The following is a 3,216-nucleotide window of genomic DNA, read 5'->3' as shown; positions in this document are numbered from 1 at the left end:
AGGGAGAGGCAGAAGGTGCAGTTAGGCAGTAGAGGGATCAGGCCCAGGAGGGAGAGCAGTTAGGGGGATCAGGCCAAGGGGAGAAGCCAGAAGGAGAGCAGTTAGGCAGTTAGGGGGATCAGGCCAGGAGGGGAGAGCAGTTGGGGGGATCAGCCCGGGAGGGGAGGAGGGGAGAGCAGTTCAGGAGATCAGGCTGGCAAGGGAGAGCAGTTAGGGACATCAGGCAGGCAGGCAAGTGAGCGGTTAGGTCCCAGTTTGCGAGAGGGCCCCCAGATTGGAGATGGTACAGGCCAGGCTGAGGGACCCCCCCCCCCCCCGCATGAATTTCATGCACCAGGACTCTAGTGTGTGTATATATATATATAAAGATTTTATACAGCATGGAAAACATAACAATAACTCGTAAAACTATATAAAGCTTTAAGTTTATGGTGTTTTCACAGAGTAAGTAATGAGGACTTATTGGGATTTCTCAAAATAATTTCAAAACATTTCTTGCTGAATTCATTGCTGTTCAAAGATATGTAGCATCTGCCAAATTTAGATTAAGAATGTTTGGACTATCAAAAGAAAAAACTTTGCTATGAAGATATAAAAACACAAGAGGGCCTTCTGTTTCCACAAAAGATGGAGTAACAGTGGCCAGATTTATTCTGCCTGAAACATACCCCACATCTCCTAAAAAAAGACAAAGACAAAATTTAACACAGTTTTCAAGGCAATAGACATCAGGCAATGAAGGAGAATGATCCCTAGAAGATGGGAAACAAGCAAGGGGAGCCCTATGATTGCTGCTTGGCAGAGGTACCAGGCTGCAGTGCAGGGAGGGGGACCAGGCACAGCCCAGTGGACTCTCTGAGTTGGGATGGAGCTGACAGTCCAAGGAGACCAAGGCGGTTAGTGTTCACAGGACAGAGGGCCAGAGAAGAAAGAGCTGTACAGAGACAGAGGGCCAGAGAGCAGAGTGCTGATTACAGACTTGGGTTCGATGCACAGCAGAGTGTTGATTAGTGCATGTGTGTGAGGAAACTACCTGAGTCAGAGGAAAGTATTATTTGAAAGGAACAAACTACCAAAGCTCACTCAAGAAGAATTGGATAACTTAAGTAGTCCTATACATCTATTAACAAAATTGACTATGTAGTTAAGAACCTTCCCCAAAAGAAAACTCCAGGCCCAGATAGCTTTACTGATAAGTGCTACCAAACATTTAAGAAAGAAATAATGTCAATTATAAACAAGAAGAAAAGAAAAATCAATAGTAATTCTACCATCAAGAGATTATCACTGATAACTGCCAAGGTTTTATTCTGTGCAAATATATATCATATAAACACCTTAATAAAACTAGGCTCTCACTATATATTACTTGGGGTTTTTTTTTACATTTTCTAATTATCATTTTTCCTACCTTTTAATAGTTGTATTCTATTTCTTTGTATGAACATACCACAAGTCATTTAGGCAACTCCCCATCATTGGACATTTTGGTTATTCCCAATTTTTTTTTTTTACAAGGTAAACCCAGTTTGCTGGGATATGGGGACAAGTAAGCAAGTCCCATAGGGACCATCTATTTGCAAACATTTTTGTGCTCCACACACTATTCATGATAGTGTTCTCTTGTTGTTTTGTTTTGTTTTCAGCGGTGGGGAGGGCGACGGATGGAGGAGGGAGGAAGCGTGGAGGGGTGGAAGTAGAAACCCCGTGCTCCACCTAGTTCAAGGAGAACCCAAGTAGGGAGGCGTTCCCTGTAACCCCGCCCTTGGCCATTCATCTCCCCCTGTCCGCTGAGCTGCACTGCACCCCTGTGGCCAAACAGCGGCACTGCAGCACAGGAGCACCAAATCGCAGCGCTTTGGGGAAAGCCATTTGTATTCATTTCTGGACTAAATTTTGCAATCCAATTTAAAACTGTAATTTCCCCACCCCCACCCCCAACTCACAAATAGAACATACACAAGCTCAACTTGATATAATGTGTGGGATTTAGGTCTGTAATAGCCCTGAGCACTTGAATAAAAATAAACTTACCACTTACGTCTCCTGTTCTTTTCTCTAGTTTCACCTGGTCACTCTGCCCTTAGGCACTGTCCTCTAGCCACAATGAACTACTTGCAAGTCCCCAGATGGGCCAGGCTTCTTTTTGCTTGCCGGATTTCACACAGGCCAAGCAAACTCCACACCGCCTCTCTCTTTCTGACTTCTAAATCTCAATTCAGAGTTGGACTCACTTTAATTTCCTAAGACGGGAAGATTGTTGATCTGTGCTAGGAGCTCCCCCAGCTCCAAACAGTAATCCCTGTAAACTCACCTCTCTCCCTTACTGGACTACAGGGTCCTTGTTATACACATGACTCCTCGTTTTGTCCACCACTTTTCTTGACTTGGAGACAGTAAGTCTCAAACAGAATGTTGGAATCTGGTATGTTCAAAAAAGGAAAGCACATGAACATGGATAGGATAGTATATTCTCTCAATTCAGTTCCTCTGTACTCAATTCTGCCAATATTTATGGGATGACTACTCTGTCCTCTAGTCCTCACTAATAGCATGGGAGGGAGAAAGGGAGGGGAGAAAAGCTATGAGATGAGGAACTGGTGTCTCCTGCTATTAACTTTGCACAATTTATTATTCCTGCATAGACAAAGCTTGAGGTGTTGAGGTCCAATATCTGGACCTCACTTGAGAAGTTCGGCTCAGGCACGCATATTTTTTAAAGTATTTTTGGCCACCTCCATGATTCCAATGTATAACTAAGGTTGTGAAAATTTGCCCCAAAGTAACTGTATAATTGTGGGAAACTCCTGAGTCCAAAGTCTTAAACAGTGAGGCATATGGTAGGAATTTCAGGGATGGTGGTGGGACACTATTTGAGGACAGGAGTAATTTAAGAGGTCTGCTGCTCTTGCCTGCCCAGGACCCATTCTTCTTTTTCCTTCTAGAAGCACCTTGTTTTTCTTTGGAAAATCACCGAAGGACTTACTCTAAGTCCTTGCGTTCGAGGTAGGGCTGATTTGCTCCCCCACTACACTCACACACTCCCAATACACACACACACACACACACACACACACACACACACATACACACACGCAGGGCATACACACAAGTGCAGGGTGGTACATGCACACACACGGGAGGTACATGCACACACAGCCCATCCATGCTCTGAATCTGCTCTTTTCCGGCATAAATTGCACTTGGATCCAGTCA

This window comes from Myotis lucifugus, unplaced genomic scaffold (assembly GCF_000147115.1).
Source record: "Myotis lucifugus unplaced genomic scaffold, Myoluc2.0 scaffold_1, whole genome shotgun sequence".
NCBI lineage: Eukaryota > Metazoa > Chordata > Mammalia > Chiroptera > Vespertilionidae > Myotis > Myotis lucifugus.
Note: the sequence above shows the minus strand (reverse complement) of the source record.